Raw genomic sequence first — 17,689 nt, forward strand, 5'->3', positions numbered from 1 at the left:
TTCGTCTTGGGGGCAGCGACGGCCAGTAGAGCACGTTCCGCCAACCAGATTGGCGGACAGGAGACACAGGATGGCTGGTTGGACAAGGCCGCGGCTCGGGCCGGCGGCGGCGCGCGGCTATCCTGTGTCAGGTGTGAGCGCTGGGCTGTGGGACGGCTCAGCCCAGTTGGTCGGGCCGAGTGCTCCGCAGAGCGGCGGCCCGTCGCGATCAGATGTCGCGAGGGCCCGGCGGCCCCGCGCTGCGGCGGCCCCCCACCCGCCGCCAGCCGCGCTGCCGGCAAAAGAGAGGTGTCAGGTGTTCACGTGATCATATTCTATTGCAATTACTGGCGCGTGTGGCTAGGGAAGAAAGCTCATTTGGCCGATGAAATTAAACACTGGTATTCTTGGATAGAACTTGTAACCGCTTGTACATACATAAAAACCAAGCTTCGAACAGTATTCAGAATTCAAAATGTTAGAAATTTTCTGCCCAATAAGTGAACATAAGTGAATCTTATCTTGCTTACCTGATTATTGTATATTTTATTTCACTAGGACAACTTATATAAAACTAAGCATTAAATTTCGTCAGTGTTTTAGTGAACCATTTAAAAGCATATCTATGTTATCGGGCATTCATGCGAACAATTTTTGTCGATTAAGAATACTCAAACGATATTCAACTGATAGTGCATCTTCGTTTGGTAGTCAAAGATTAAAGTATCCGTCGGAAAGGGTGCTTATATAATACATTTTGTGTACAACCAGCCGATCGATTTGTTCCCGTAACAACACCATGGTGTCCAGTGGTGAACCAGTAAACGAGAACGATAAATGTTCCCTGTTACACGATATCAACTGGTTATGTCTCAAAAGTGCAGAGTACGCCTAATATCTTTCACGACTAGGAAAGTATGGTCGATTTTCTCATGTTGCCGCCCTATGAAGTGTGTGAGATATATTCAACTATTTTCCTGGGCCCATATTGCGACTGATGTTGGCTCCCACGGTTTGTGCACCGTTGAAAATCGAGATGAATCACAGAACACTAAATCGTACATGTCGTTTGATATAAACGTGGGGCGAGCAAATGTCCGTAAGCATTTCATAACAGCGAGCTGATTTTTTTATGATTTGCCTGCTTTGAAAAGTAGGACAAATACAACGTTTTGTGTATCTTATAATTTTTCTTAATAAATTTTTAGCATCCTCTTCTACATTTTAATGTCTTAGGCTGAAAACGACAAACTCATTTTCATATAAGCAGCCCAGAATTTTCAGCATAGCCGCTTTGCACGCAAGAGCAGAAATAGTCGGCTTGTTTTCGAGAAGACGAGGCGCTAACGGATGAGCACGTGCAGAATGTGGAGCCTTTCCTGCCGGTCCCGCCAGTCCAGTTCACGGACTAAGCCGACAGGACGGGGTGTTACATCTGGCACCACCAGTCCGCCCGGATCAGCGCGCGGTGTTCCGCCTTCCGCACGAGCGGGCCCCAGCGGCGGCTCCGGGAACCCGAGTGGAGCCCGTGCGGAAGCCGCCAGCAAGCCAATGCCCCATTCCTCTCCTTGCGCGAGAGGTCGGTTTCGTGCAAATAAACCGCCATATGCTCAAGCGCAATTGTTTCTTTTTATTTATCACTTTACAGTCTGTTCAATTGCGATAGAAATCAAGGGAAGCTCACTTTTAAATTTTCATCAATTGAACAACATCGCTTATTTCTATTCTTAAAAATACACTTGAAGTTCAATATAAAATAATGTTTGAATGATTTTTTTCAGCATGCTCCTTCGATTATCGATGGCATCCTCTTCTTGACCAAGGTTTGACTGTCTCGCCTCACAGTCGATCATTTTTATTTTAGACTTTTCATATAACATCATCATTCATCACATAAAACATCTGCAATCAAAATACCATATCGAATACCAAATGGCACGTTCTTGCTCAACTTTCCGTAGTTAAACCAACCTGATCGCTTTGAACCCAATCGCTGTACACGTACTTACTCAGCGTGTCTGAAATACAGAAGTGGGCAAACAGTCGCTCGTTCTTTTTGTCGCCGGTGCGTCACTTTGGCCGCCGATGACCGCGATAACCCGATGATCTCTAGTGGCATACGGGCGGCGGCACAGCGGTGCTGATGCGGTACTTGCGCGTGGGTGGGTTTTATTAGGAGCACTCTGTGTGGCGAGATCCCACGGGTGGATGATAGGATAGCTTTGGGGGTGGGGGGATGGGGGTGAGAGGAAGACAGGGTGATAACTGGGACAGGAGTGGGATGCTAGTGGATGGATCGTGATGGGATGTAAAGAGCAAAGTTGAAAGGGTGCGGTGCAGTGAGACAAAAACTAACGTTGAAAATGATAATGAAACGACTAAGTAATCAAAGCAAGGGTTGTTTGAACTCTGTATTTGTCACTGGACAACTTGTCATTGGAGTTTTTACTTTTTATTATTGTTGTCAGATGCTATAAGTCCTGACATTTCCGGAGAATAGCTTTATTCCCGACCATGCATTCACTTACACGCATGCTTCTGTACTGGGTAGAGCCCCCCGGCTTATTTTTCGCTTTTCGAGAATCTCCATCAACACACGGGAGTGAAGCTTATGTTCATCGAGATCAAAGAACGAGCTACGAGGATTAGCGTAATGTTTTTTGGAAGTTTGTGTCTGTTATACATGGCACGAGACATTGTAAAACATGCTTATCTATGTTAGCGGGTCTGTCACCTCCCACCAGCTTCATGTTCCGATCCACACAATCACTAACCCATCGTTGCGCTCAAAGCCGCTAACTCTGTCATACTCGCTCATTAACGTGACTTTGAAGGATGAAAGAACTAATGTGCGATGAGAAATGGACACATTTGCTCAGCGTGCAGAACAGATGTGAAAATCTCTTCGGTGTGACATTGGCGCGAACAGGTGTGGATGAGTCATGTCGGTTTATCTCTTATCTAGGTACTCCAGACGAACGGCTTGGTTGGGCTGGCTTAGAGGAAAAAATTCACTTACAGAATAAGTCAAGCGTGAGTGCCCAGCTGTTCATGCCTAAACTAGCGTTGAATGCCTTTTGTTGCCTTCTGTTGATCAATCGGTCACTCCCAGTCGTTCAGTTCAGCACACTCCAGGCACTGAGATGCAGACTGACCGCCTTGCTCACATGCCCATTGCCCTGTTCTGCCATTGGTCACAGCCTTGGCAGCCGGCACCGGGCCATTGTATTGGTCACGTCCGTGACCGAGTGCACGTGACCGGCAGCGGGGCACACTGCCGACCGGTGCCTGACCTCTCCGGTCACCCTATAACGACAGACCGAGGACCCACAGGGTCGCCTGCAATAGCGATATTATAGCCCGCACATTGACAGTCGAAATGATGATCTGAAGTTACCTGAAGGGCTTGGAGAGCACCGCGAACCCAATAACCCCAGCGAGGCTTCGTGATGGGAACAAAACCGCGCTGTGGATGTCGAAAAGGATATCGATTAATTCGAGCATTCTTTGATAGATGTTGTTTGTAGGACCAGTCGATTGTTTATTACCCTTCAAGTAATCTCTTCGAGACTTCAGGAGCTTAGGTCTGTCTAGTATCAAAAAGGAGACGTTCTCTCTCCATAACTGTTTATGTGAGAACCACCGATTTGTTTTGGACAGCTTTTAGGCCGCGTTGGTTCTACATTGATGGTGAACTTTCACATATTTATTTTCATTTAGGTACATCATCCCGAAAGATGTTCCGATACGGACCTCAATGACCTTGACTGTGTCTTACTATGATGTCTTTGAAGTCAGTTTTTACCCGTAACTGACACGCAATGTTAATTACGTACAAATCTCTGGCATACAGTCACGATCTTGCACCTTCAAACAAAAATGCTGTTTCAAAAGCTGGCTGTCAGTCGAGTGCTCAGCGAACATCAACAATGCTATCAACTTAGGACAAGTTTTTGCTGTGATCAAAGCATGAGCAAGTCATTCTAACCGCCACAAATCTATTGACAATAAAAAAAGACCTAGCTTCTGCTGTAACTGTTTCATTACCCACTGTACCTATAAGGACTTGACGTACCGCTCATTTGTAATATTTCATTAGCTGTGCTGTTGAGCTGGCACCTCAGTGATCGTCGGTCCATCACCCTCGCCGCTGTGACAGCCATTAGACCCTGGAGAAGGCACCGTTACTTCCTCCGCGAGAAGCGACGTGGTTCAATTTCGGCGCATCGGAGGCGATATCAGTGGCCCTGCGACAAAAATCGAGTCGTCTTGAGCGTGAGTGGGTTTGGTCGGATCGGGGAAGAACGTGACGGGGAAGAGGGGAGATGAGTGAGGAGGTGCAAGCACGAGTGAAAAGAAAAAGAAAAGAAAAGACTGTGCGGGTGATTTATTGGGGAGATTATTGCTGCGTTTGGACTGAGAGTGTGAAGACGCGAATTTATCGTTTTCCAAGAATCTAACAGTAACTAGAAATCCTCGTATACCGTATCACATTTTCTGTTTATTTATTGTGCACTTTTCTGACTTTGTTTTACTTACGACGCCTTGATTTAATCATTTTGAACACATTTGTAAATTTGCATTAAAATTGAATGTTCAAGATTCATTCTGAAAGAAAAAGTTTTCACTCAGCGCGGATGCATTTTAGTGGGTTGATTATGATCTAAGAAAGAAATAGATCCAGATGAAATTAATAATAAAACTAAATGGTCAATTGTCCGAATACAAGATCCTTTGCTTATTCGTAAACAATGCTGCGCCAACAATTTAAAACATGGATGTAAGCTTAGAGAAGCATTCGATAATGACTGAAAGCATTGTGTATGTAACTAAGATGCTGATGGATTGCGCGTTCCACCCCTTGCTTTACAAAGAAAAAATGCCTCCAATGCATGGTCGACAACATTTGTGAAATTTTATTGTCGTCAGCTGTTGCATTACTAATGTCGTTTGACATCAATTAGTGATGCTTATCATCAGTACCTAATACAACCATCGAAATATTGAACTATTATAAAAGATGTCGAACACATTCCAGCTGAGGATATTTATGAACGTTATGTTCTCATGTAGCCACTTTGATACTTAGCTGAACACTCAAAATTAGAATTAAGAGACGTGTTGTTCTTCAGCGAAGTTGTAGGCCTGTGTGTCTGAATTCCATCATCCTTACTTCCTCACTACTTCATAGTGTTCTGCATCAGTGCTCCGCTTCCAATAGACTGAGTGAAGCGTAGGTGACACGGCTTTGACGGCATCTACCATTTATAAATACCTGCGTGTTTTCCGCCCTGATTTTCTCCAGACAAAGCTGGACGCCCAAGAAGTGGCCGCCGAAAAAGGAGATGTCAGGCGTCGGAGGGCTGCCGTGACCGGACACTATCGGGGGCAGCTGCCGCGCCGGTCAGATCAAATCGGAGCGGCGATTTGTCCGTGGGTCGCTACACCAGCGTGTGGTGAACTAGATTTGGCTCAAGTCGCTCGTTTTATCTGTATCACCAGTACAGTTCGAGAGCAGACAAATAATAGACGGGCCATATTTGTGGAATAGTTCAGCTCTCTTTGTGACGGCTTTCGTAATCTATGATGCCTTCCCACCAACGTGGTCTGAAATTTGATGATCCGTTAAGGGCTTTATGTCGATCTAGTTTAACGTAAATCATGCCTTATCGCGTGCTAAGACGTCTCCGGCAAACTGGAAACTCGCATCAGCCATATAGCTCCAAAACCATCGGCTGAGACCGGCCCAGTTCATAAAAGTCGCCCATATTTGGTCACTCTCAGATCGATCGCTGATATCAAACCGTTTTGTGTCAGACCGCAGGAAAAGTATTGATTAATGATTCCTCTCAAGTCTTAACAAATATTACAAACAAGTGGCCGTGCCATTTTTCATCGGGGCCTTTTTGCAGCTGCGCACGCCGTCGAGAAAAGGAGTGTCCATTACGCCGCGAACGTGAGCTCCGCATCATCAGACTAGTGAAAATAAAGCCGCAGGACAGATTGTCGGGAGGCGCTTCTCCGTTGTAATCACCCTGTGCAGCCCCGAGCAGCTCTCTGCGCGCAGACGGCGGCGGCGGCAGCGGAGCGCGCCAAGTAACAAATGTCGTCCGGCGGCCGTACGCAGTGCCCGATTCGTCCTGCTGTCGGTCCCAGCGCCCTACAGGATTCTCTCATCAGAGCGGAGCCGTTCGGCGGGCGCGGCGGCCGGATCACCTCCCGCCGACACCTTCTGGGCGCGTCTGGACACCTCCGGCCGCTGGTCGGCGATCCGTCAGAGCAGCTCGGCTCTGTCCGAGCTCGCGCGGCGCCCGACCGGCGCCCGACTGCGCCACACCTCGCCGCAGAGCCGCTCTCCGTCCGCGCCGGCTCTGATTGGCCTTAAATTGCGCCGGCGCTCCCAGCTCGCCAATACATCAGCAGTGGAGGTCGGTCGGCGCGTGTGAGCGGCCCGGACGAGTGCCGGGCCGGCAGAATCGCTCAGGAGGCCCACTTACCATACGTAATGCGCGGCCACGTATTGTAATGTGACGACCACGGCGCGCGCGCGTCACAAAACCAGAGCGGCGGCGATCTCGGCGACGGCGTGACGAATCCGGCGCGAAATGATACACTTCTGGCGCGGCGCCGCCGCCACGCGGGCGGTCCTGTCAGCCCGGCCGGTCGGTGCCATTGTTACACGTCACTCTACGAGCGGAGCTCACATCAGATATGAGGCGGGCCGCGCGCTCTGCCGGCCCTCGGCGGCATCACTCCGCCATCTCGGTGCATATTATCGCTACATATCCAACCGGACGTGACGTAATGCATCGCCCAGACGGAGTTTAGCATATCCAGTTTCTTTCCGAATATCAGAGACGTGGTCCTCCTCACTCTGCAGTGTGGCACGCTTCAGCAATGCATCGTTCTGTAGAGACGTTCCTGTCCGACGAATTCGCAGGTCAGCAGGGGATTCCGTTTGTCGGGCCAGGAGTGGCCTCAGATCCGGGAGCATCCAGAGTCCATCGGCCAGCCTCGTCTGCTCTAATGCCTCACTTCAGCTGGCGACTAGGCTCGAATGAGCCGTGACCTCACCAGTGGGCCCCAACTGCAGACTGGCGTCCTGCGCCCGGTCATTGAAAATGCACAGGGCCTGTGCGCCAGCGTGCCATGTGCCAGGCCTCTGAGCGTCAAAGCGTGTGGGAGACTTGAATAGGATAGTGGGCAAAGTCGGGCAAACGAGCAAACGACCTGCTGAGGCGCCGGTGTGAATGGACGGTTTCGCACCTTGCCCGTTTCAATTCGATATCACGGTGCGATCTCGGACTGTTTGGACGGCGGCCAGCGTGCGACACAGAGGTTTTACGAGCGCCGCCAGCCACTGTATCACTCTCAGTCGTACGACATTGACGCGAGGTCTTCTAGTGACGTCAGAGGGGCATGTGACGTCACGCAAATGTAATTATCTCACTGGGTCAGAGCGGCAATGACAGGATTAAGACGGAGACCTCACGGATATCATGTCAAATTCATCTGAGTGAGACGTTGGATCTAATAGGGCTCACATTAGAGCAGGGTCGTGCGACAGTCGTCTCAAAGATACGCTTGCCATCCCATGAAGAATCCTCTCCCTTCATGGTCCCGATTCGACCTGACCCTTGGTTGGGGCCTTTGAAGCATGCTATTGAAGCAATGACCCAGCATCGGAAAAGAAATGATATTCAGGTTCTCTATAGGCACCTTGTGAAAGACATACGATTGTGGGTGCCCGGGGGCTACATTTATTATACCTACTGGTCTGGATCGGTTAGGGTGCTTACCTGCACGATGAACACTGAGGGTTGAAGTTTGACTGAGCTAACGTTGAGTTGACTGAGAGAGTTTTGACTTGATTGATTGTTGAGATGACCATAGGGGAGTGATAATCTAACTGATGTGGTGATGGGTTGACTGATGAAGTAATTGATTGACTGAGAGAGTGATGAAACGCGACTGAGGGAGTTTTGACTTGTGACTGAGGAATATGAACTGACTGAATGAGTGTCGACTCAGGGAGTGACTCAGGAGCGGCGCTGGGTGACTCCGGCTCCCAGCTGACGTCGGTCGCTGAGAGGGTGGCACCCTGGCCGGTGGGATGCTGCGGGCGGGAGGCCTCCCAGACCGAGCGCCACTCCCCGCTCCCACCGAGTCAAATATGCCTGGAATGCCGAGCAGATAACCGACAAGGTCCGGCCGCGAGGGGCGTGCTTCGGACTGCTACCGGGGCCGGTCCGTGCCTGTCATTAGGAGCCGACGGGATTATCCGAGAACCGAGGGACATTCGGAGATAGCTCGGATGGAAGTTGCGATTTCTGGGAAGCCATAGCTTATGATATAAAATGCATGCAACTCCCCGCTTGTGCGGCCAGCCCAACTCGTTGCAGACCTTCAGACGTCGTTGGAGAATCTGGATGTAGCAGTCCAGATTCTCGTATCTTTCACGAGTGTAGTGAAACAAACATATTAGTAAAAATCATTAGTAAAATCATTACGTAATTGGTCATTAAAAGTACCACCAACGGCTTATATCTTATATATGAGTTATTTCCAAGCAAATATTGCGTCACTACCAAATTTATTGATTTACAATGAATGAAGTAAGCATCTGCTGAGTGCTGAATCCCAAATGATAAAAGATATCCTACATATATCTCATTAGCTGCATTGGATTACGAATATTAACGGTTCCATTGATTCTAGTGAAGGACTGTCATACTGTTGTATGGCTCAGAACTATAAAAACCATCAAATCAAATTGGAATTTGCATCGATCTTTTTCGCACTACGCCGGATTACAGCAGAAGTCGCCTAAAATCCTCTCTTATCTCGCCGTATAAAAGGCAACCGTTAAGCCACTGGCCATATAGTTGGTCATTTTTGTGTAATACAGGTGTGTAATGCTATTAGATTTCGAGAAGAGCTGCGCTGCACAGCACCAGTGGAGGTGGTACAGCTCGAAGGCCAAACCCGGTTCAATCCAGGCGTTCACATTTCTCTCATCTGAGCGCCAATGGGTAGCGGCGGAGAAGAATACGATACTCTCAGTCTGGGAAAACTGACGCCGGCCAAAGACAAATGATTAGGACTATCGTTCTACAATCATTCAGATTTCGCCAGGCCATCAGCAGCCGTGTGATACGGGCTGTCTCTCCGTGGGGGCGACTGTGTCCTTCCATCGGTCCACGCTACCTAGCCACCGCTCTAGTACGCTCACAGTCGTTAACGGCAGCCCAGGGGACGCGCTATATTTACATTTCACGACCCAGGATACGTGAGATAGCCAAATAGAGAGATAACGAGAGAGGAGCGGCAGGGGTCGTCCAGAGACTGTACTGATGGTACGGTCAGGTAGCACGGTCGGCAGTGCAGCGGCAGCTCCAGCACTGAAATCACTCACATCAACGGCCAGCTCGTGGCCCCAGCAGTCGTACCTGTCAATAAAAATTGTCGTGATGTCACATCTCATGTCGATTCGATCTGAATGCCCTGCCATCACAGCAGTTGGTGCGACGAGCGTTTAGATAGTGGACACCTGCTAATTATAGCGATAAATGGGGCAGTGATGGCCGCTTTGATCACGCTGAGCCGATGGGCGGGAGAGCGAAGAAAAATTGACACGAGTGTAGCTGTCATACTCGTGACAGTCTGCCAATGGGTGCGCACGATCGGAAGATAGCCAAGAGTGCGTCACTCATAGTTCAAGTTGATACTGACGGGCAATGGGATCGTAACGCGCTGCGAAACAGTGGCAGCTATTATTGATCCGATATCGTCCATTGTTGAAGTAGACAGGCTGGTAAACCTATAGCACATGCATTTCAGGCAGGTAATGGCTGTGATGATAGCTGATGAATACTTGGTGCTGCAAGCTGGAGTAACTAGTCTGTGAGGTGAATATTCAATGGAAGGGCTATTTCGTTTTCTTTATTCGCGGTGCGGGGCCTATGCATATAGACATATGTTTATGAACTTTGAAATAATTCACTGTTGAAATTTTGATTTCAAAAGCAGTCACTGGATAGCATGATATTCGGACATTCCTAGAAATGTCCACGCATTGTAACCACAGTATACGTGATGATAAAGCATATCTGCGAATACCTGACTTAAGTCCTCTCGCATGTTCCAAATTTTTCTTTGATTACGATGATTTATGGGCTAATGTGTTCCATCACACTCCAGATGCGGTCGCGACTGGCAGCGATGAGAAGAATTACCGACCCTGCATATTTTAAAGGCAATAAAACGCGCAAGTGGAAGTCGGTTTGGTGTTATCTTTATAGAACATATCAGGAAGTTTTAGCTACCAATTAGCTGCAGAAGAGTCAGCTGTCATATCTCAATGTCACAGCGTCGGTGCCGTTCCAGTCTCATTGGAAGCTAATAGAACCGCTTCAGAGTAATACTGGAGCTCATCGCTGATCGGTGCACAACCTCATTCGTCTCCTTTATTCCTACTCTCCGAGCCAGATTCCTACGCGGTAAGCGTAATAATCCCTTCAAAGAAGATTATGTTAAAAGCTACAAGAAATGCAGGAATTTCAAAAACTGTTTCACCCAAATATTAATGAGATCCTGCTGCTGATCGACCTGTGAGTTATCGCAGCGTATGGTGCAGCGCGACGGCGCCTATACTAATTATCTTAATGCCGGCTGAAGATGAGAGCCGCGATTCAGCCGCTGCCGGCGACGATACTGTGCTGGGAAGCCACTGACGGACACCGCAGACTCCAACTCTTCAGAGATCGCACAGCGTTCCAGAGCAGATCAATTGAAAAATCCCTCACATCTACAAGGATCGTTGATGGGTTTAGCTCCACCTGCCACGACTGAAAAAGTGCCAGCGCGAGAAAAAGCGTCACGGCCTGCAGCCAACGGTGGCCGATTCGTCCCCGGCGTCACCACCGTACCGATAAACCAGGCCGATTGAACAGGCACTTTATTCTCTAAATTGGCAGTTATAGATCAGATAGGGGCCGCTCTGCCCTCTGCAGACGCCTTGTGACATAACTGTGAAAAATGGGGACGGCTCGGTCACGTCAGTCGAGAAAAACGAGCGAATAAATGTCTACAGACGAGCCAATCATTGGCGATTGCGATCTGCAATCCGCAGACATCGACCGTCTGTTTAATAACTTATTATTCTCCATTAGCTGCTACCTCGGGCGCGCTTTCCACACGATCAGCGATTGAGAGAGAGTTCCCACCCTCCCTGGACACACTGCGGTCGGGCCGGTGTAGCTTGCGATCACCCTGTCGCATATGCTCATCTGTAGACGGTGGCGTCGCCTCTGTATTGACACTTGACGTCTCTTGACGTGCAGGCGGCCGCTCCCTCAGTACCGCGACGGCGCGAGACACTGCCAGCGCCACCGCAAAGCCACTTAAGGTGCAAATTCCTTCATCCGGCTCGCGGCGCGACCGCGCCGAGTGGCACTCCCGCGCGACCCGGCGCCGGATTTGTGAAATGGCGCGAACTGAGGCCGCGGCTTGGCCCGCCGTCTCGGTGCCATAAGAACCCAGCTGCCACCAGCGGTGGTCCGGCTCAACTCACCAATCCGGTGGCTAATCCGCGACCTGTCTTCGAGTCGCCGTGGGGGCCGTGCCCGTGCTTATGAGGCGCAACACCATTCAAATCAAAGCGTCATCAGTCTTATAAGACCCATTTATCTTCCGTTTAACCCGCGCCCGGCTGGGGGTCCTGGATTTCCACGCCCTGCTGGGGGGGGGGTGTTTGAACACCCCCCCTAGTAACTCGGCTCCTGGGCCACGTAGCGATACGCGGAAGGCGGCGTTCGAAAGAGCGTCAAAAATAATGACGAAATCACTTCGGTCAATTTTTTGCTCAGGTCAAAGGTCAGGTCACCAGAGGTCATTGAAGGCAAAATTTCGCCGATTTCCAGGTCGAATGTCGAAAATTTCCAAGAAGCCAACGCATAACTCGGGAACCAATAGAGCTACAGCGCCGCGGGAAAGCGCATTCGATAGCCCTATTAACGCCCTTTCTGAGTAATTCGCTCAGATTTGACCTAACGTCAACGGTTTTGCCTGCAGGGGGCAAAAACTGCAAAAATAGCCGATTTTTTCGGAAACAGTTTTTTCTGCAATAACTTTTGACCCAAGCCTTGTACGAGCTTACTTTTACCGGCATCGTGTTTCTCTCGTCAAGACGCATCGAATGAACTATAACTTGACCTTGAAAGGTCAACTTGAAAATTTGACCTCAGGTCAAGGTCATGACCTGACCGGAAAGGGTCATGTTGCATATCAGTCGATCCGTATCGTCAAGCTGAACACATCTAAGGCGTTTTCATTGCTCTAGCATGCCTCTATCAAAAGTTATTTGCGAAAAACTGTTAGATACCATTCGTGACCTAAGATGACCTCAGGGCATAAACAAGGGTCACGGACACCATTTTCATGTTCTGTGTGTCTAAACTACTTGTAATTCGGTGTTTGGGAGTGTTTATAATGTCTTTCGTCCAAAAGAGGAGCATTTCAATTTTCTCCCATTGACTTATAATGGGGAGGTCGCAAAATTGACCTGACCTTAGGTCACCGATATAAAAATTCCGAGATATACATTTTATAGATACTGTTACCCTTATCAATCGCTGAAAGTTTCAAAGCGATCGGTCACTCGGTGTAGCTATGACAGACATTGAAACTTTTTATGAGGTGAGGTCACTTCAAGTGACCTGGTGACCTGACCTTGAATGACCTTGGTCTGAAATTTTCACAACATGTGTAGAATTGATGTATGATAAGGTGTACCAAAAACGGCGGCGCTCCGCGCCGCCGTTTTTGAGATATTCGCGAAAAACCACAAGGGGGGGTGTTCAAACACCCCCCCAGCAGGGCGCGGGTTAAGTGGTCTGATTTACAGGCAACTCGCGTGTGGAAGCTGACAACTGGAGTGCCTCTAGCCTGTGGGCTTAGGTCAAAATGGGATCTGCATTAATTTCTGCGAAGCGGAGTCTGGCGGCTTCACGCTATAACTGTTCGGAGCTGGAGCCGGGGTGCTCCAAAGCATCCTGTTCCTAGTTCCGCGTGTCCGTGTCGTCAGCCCAGTGCATTTCTTTCGGAGTGCACTGATGGACCAGCGTGCATTTTTAACCAGCATGTATAATGTTAATGAAGAAGAAAACAGGTAATGAATTGCGCCATGTACTTGGCGTATACATTTGTTTACAGCGGGAATTGTTTCTTGTCACTTGATGAAACATTTGGTTAGGGATGATGTTTTTGGTCTTACATTTGCGTAAAAGCAACAGCATATTCATTGGCACAGCCAACATCCCCGCTGCCATATTTTTGTATTATTTGAAAAATATAAATATATGCAAAGTACAGCAAATTTCACTCCCTCTCCCCTAAATCTTACAATCTCCACACATCACCATTGTATTGTATTTGTATTTATTGCATACCATCAACAGGTCCGAAAACCCAATAATAGACGGAGTCAGACATATAAAAACAATAAATACGACACACATTGTTAAAACTTCACACTGTATGGCGAACGAACACAGACACACACTTCATAAACCGAGAGCGCCTTCCAAAAATGTCCGCTCCAGGAGTCACCTGGTACAGGCTATTAATCCGACGTGGTAGACGGCAAAACAATCCATCTTTGATGGTGCCTACTCTGGCGGCTGGGACATTCAGACAGGGCTGCGCGCGAGTTGCCCTGGCTGGGACAGCAAGTCCGAAGCTGCCCAGGATTTCCACGGAGTCAACACGGCCCCCGAAGACGCCATGTAGGAAGGCGAGGTTACACCATGTCCGCCCTAGCGGATATATGAGAGCCTATATGAGAGCGCTGTGGCCTCCAGTGGCCGGGCGTGGGCTAGCCCCGCCGCCCGACCAGAGTAGAGCGCCCCGGCCTCCCGTGCCAAACGACGGTTGTGCTTGCTGTGGGCGTAAGTACCGCTTGATATCAGTTGATGACACATTTATGCTCATGGCTCACAAGTTACCAATAGACGTTACACGACCTGAGTGTCATGATGTGTTTTTGATGGATCATCTCCGGCGAAATGACCGCACATCAGGTAAAGCCGACCCGTTCACAAGTTTATGTTTCCGACATGAAATCTATTCACGCAATTAGTTCACGGTTGTTGTATTAAATCTGGAAGGAACGCGTCTGAATTGGGGTTTTCACTCTTAAACGAGACTTATATAGCGTATTGAGGGTAAAAGGAAATGAGCCGCCATTGAATGTCCTGTCATTAATAACAGATCACCTTAATTTGGAATTCATATTACTCGCTGCACTTATGTGGTCTAATAAATAATGTATACTATCTTTAGGGCACTAACTAGATCACACAACTCATTACTAATAGAGTTAACTAGTTACTAAAGGATGATTTACTTGAAGGGAACCATACCAGGAACGATGGGCCCCATGTTTTATATTATTTCTATCGGAACATTCTGTCGCCAGGTAAGGGGAAATGGGAACGTTTCAAATTTCATAATCGTCCTTTGCTTAGTGGTTCTAACAATTTGTAAAAATTAGGCCCTGCGCTACAAAAAATACATATTTTGGCGTCCATAAGAACATATGAGACTTAGAAAGTGTGCGTATGGTATTTAAAATGGTTGTTAATGATGACTAAATATAAAACCAAACATTTGCTTTTGCGCTATCTTTGTATAAAGCATAGTGAAGAGGTCGCTTAGGTTGCTGCCAAACTGGTAACATTCTATGCAGCACTGTTCCTCACGAGAATATGGCGCATTCAACCGGATGCAAAATGACTTCGTGTGCTCTTCACTGAGCTGATTGTCTCTGATGACGACACAATTTACGGAGAACATCCCCGTTCAGAAATAGCAGCCTCATATACGGTTAGCCAACAATGACAGTATATTCCGTGACTAGGTCCTATAGCACGTTAGAGGCACTTTCATTTACAGCCGGCGAACCAGCTTTGCTGCCTTGGTCACGGTTTATGAGCATGCCAAGAAGCTTGGTCGCTAATTAAATGCCGTTCGAAACCAGTCTGGTTACAACATCTTGGTGCAGTATCTAAATCGGTGAATGCTTATGTTTCTTGAAACATGCGGATTCTTTTATAGATCAATCTCAAAACAAAAGTCTTTTTTATGTCTTTTTAGCTGCTAGGGAACATCCACGTGCTCAGTCAAAGTGCAAAAGCTCGCAATAAAAATACAGGATAAAATACTTTGCAATATCGCGCGCTGGACAGTTTGTAATCTTAAGCTTATTTTACGAATTCCACAGAAATGCGTTGTCAGCGCCAAATTACGCCACATGGTCCCAAAGACAGCGTACTTACATGTGCTAATAAAACGAATGGAGACTGCAGAGCGACACAAAAGTGTAGCACCAGAAGACTGCAGATCAACACAAAAGTGTAGCACCAGGAGACTGCATCTGCACACAGAGGCATAACACCAGAAAGCGTGCCGAGTTGTCAGGGTATCGTAAGTCATAACCAAAGGAGAGATATTAAATACGTTGAAATTATTTTTTTTTGCGTTGGCAATAGCCAGCACAAGCCGCAACTGTGACGAAAGCCATTTTGACTTAGAATATGTCTTTAAACGTGGCAAAAAAAACTTACCCGTTTTGTCTCTTAGGTAAGTACATGTTTGTCAAGCAAGCAGCTTCCAACGACCCTTAGGTGTATAGTTTCATTTGTTGGTACGGTACTTTCACTTTCAGTATAATGAACGATGCATTCTTTGAAGCACAAGAAGTGCTAAGTGGACGACATGGTTTTTATTTCACCCATGAAAGCGATGCTTTGGTCCAATTTCATCTTCTTCTGAGAAGCCTTTACTTTCAATATTTGATTTCTCTGTCACCAGTGCAGTCGTATTTCTTGTTATTCTCATAATCTCGGCATGACCTAATTAAGCGGCCAGTTTAGACTGCATTCACTCCGTGCCTTCAGCTCGCTCAATTCCAATTGGTTTAAATAATGATTTAATCTGTTCGTTAATTTGACGGCTGAGATGTACGCTCATTGCGTATTCTGCATTTAGAAGAAGTTTTACAGCGCTTATTTCTCATCGCATTACGTTGGTGTGACATAATTGATTATAATAGGCTGTAAAACAATGATGAAAAATGAATAAATTTGAACAAAGCAACTTCAGGTGCTAGCTCATCCCATGAATGTAAATGTAGCGATCATGAATTACACATTTAGCATATGACACGCTGTACGCTACAGCTTCGAACGGCTCAGTAGTCAGTACGGTACCCCTCTTTGATAGAATCGAAACCACGCTGCAGCTGCTGAACCTCAAAACTGACGTGCTTTAGTTCAACGCACTGAATATCCGATACAAACGCCCGAATTTAACTTGCTAAATGTTACATGTAGGGCACTTCCTGATAGGCCATACCTGGCAGCAATCAGTCTAGTTAAGTGTTGGCCAGACTGGCCAGCGGTGTTACGACTGCGGGATAATTGAATCAGCGCCTCAGCCGAAGACTGTGCCGATCAGCGGGTTCGCGGAAAACTGCCGGGCAATACTGGGCTCGAAAGGAGAACGATCCCGCCCGATTCGTGTTTTATCTCCCTCTTAGCATGCACGATGCGCCACCCTTCCATCTGCTCTGCGGTAACCCGTGGGAACGAAGAACCGGCCCGCTCGTAATTCCATTGCTTTATTGCATGCCGCTCCTCCCCAGGTTTAATTGTTCCTGCCGCTATTATGGCCACGTCAACGCAGCGCCGCTAGAACCGGCCCAATTTCACGGTTTTCATCGGTAGAAGGGCTCTGGCATGGACAGACGCCTGAAGACCGCAAGGCGTCGGCCGAGGGCGGGGATTGAGGACGGTGGACGGTGGACGGTGGACGGGGACGGTGGACGGTGGACGGTGGACGGTGGACGGTGGACGGTGGACGGGGACGGTGGACGGTGGACGGTGGACGGTGGACGGTGGACGGGGACGGTGGACGTTGGACGGTGGACGGTGGACGGTGGACGGGGACGGTGGACGGGGACGGTGGACGGTGGACGGTGGACGATGGACGATGGACGGCCGATAATGGACGGTAGACGGTGGATTGTGGAAAGTAGAAGGCCGACAGTGCAGCGGTCGGTGGGACGGGAGCGGTGAATGATGGTTGTGTGGGCGGCGGGTCATGCGCGGTAGTTCCATTCCGTATTTGCTCTCCCACTGGCCCGATGTGGACATGTTTCATAAGTCTAGTCCGGTGACGGGTGCAGTCTGGGGCCGCCAGCGCTGCTGTTTACCAGACCTGTTAGAACCGAGCCGAGCTCTGCAAATATCCTGTGCCGCACAGTAGCTGCCGTTTGCTCAGAAGCCATAAAACCTGTATCAAAACACGATCGAACTGGAAACGTCTGCATTGGAAATCTGAATGCGACCAATGTCGACCTCGGGCCAGCGGAGCGGCGAGATCAAAGTACCGGCGCCAGACGTAGAAAACCTAAATACACTTGAACCCGTGACCCCCAAACAGCCGCACAAGAAATATCGTTAACAAGCCCTAATTTTCCTCGTCTTTTCAGCGGTATTAGTGCCGGCTGTGCGGCCACTACGTGAACCCATCTCGGAGCGGACGGCTGCAGCTTTTGTGGTGCCGCTCTTTAAACCATCGACGACTTTTGTCCATTAATTTATTCCGATCTGAGAGCAATTACAGCGGCGTTGCATGGCCCACCCAGTCC

This window comes from Amphibalanus amphitrite, unplaced genomic scaffold, assembly GCF_019059575.1.
Source record: "Amphibalanus amphitrite isolate SeventyFive unplaced genomic scaffold, NRLGWU_Aamphi_draft 000075F_arrow, whole genome shotgun sequence".
In the NCBI taxonomy this organism is placed as follows: Eukaryota; Metazoa; Arthropoda; class Thecostraca; order Balanomorpha; family Balanidae; genus Amphibalanus; species Amphibalanus amphitrite.